The 222-nt window shown below is 36.5% G+C and overlaps 1 protein-coding gene across 1 annotated transcript in view; it reads left to right on the top strand.

Annotated features, from left to right (window-relative positions):
* The window catches only part of LOC104962945 (guanine nucleotide-binding protein G(I)/G(S)/G(T) subunit beta-2-like), a 13,733-nt gene that overhangs the window by 5,188 nt on the left and 8,323 nt on the right, over positions 1-222 (top strand). The gene's annotated exons all lie outside the window — the stretch shown is intronic.

Below are 222 nucleotides of genomic sequence, written 5' to 3'. Positions count from 1 at the left end.
TTAATTTTTTTAACGCGTTAATTTTTGTGTAATTAATTAATCTTAATTAACGCGTTAAAGTCCCGGCCCTAATTTATATATACCTTATCACCTGAATCTCCTCCTAGAGCACCATTAGGCGCTTTCACACCAGAGTTCTTTTCCCAGGAATAGTTCCGATAGTTCCTGGGATTTTGCGTTCACGCCAAAAAAATCTGGAACTATAACTTTTTTTTGCGAACC

Source organism: Notothenia coriiceps, unplaced genomic scaffold (genome assembly GCF_000735185.1).
Source record: "Notothenia coriiceps isolate Sejong01 unplaced genomic scaffold, NC01 NC01_scaffold00035483, whole genome shotgun sequence".
In the NCBI taxonomy this organism is placed as follows: Eukaryota; Metazoa; Chordata; class Actinopteri; order Perciformes; family Nototheniidae; genus Notothenia; species Notothenia coriiceps.
Note: the sequence above shows the minus strand (reverse complement) of the source record. Positions and strands in the feature narration are given on the sequence as shown.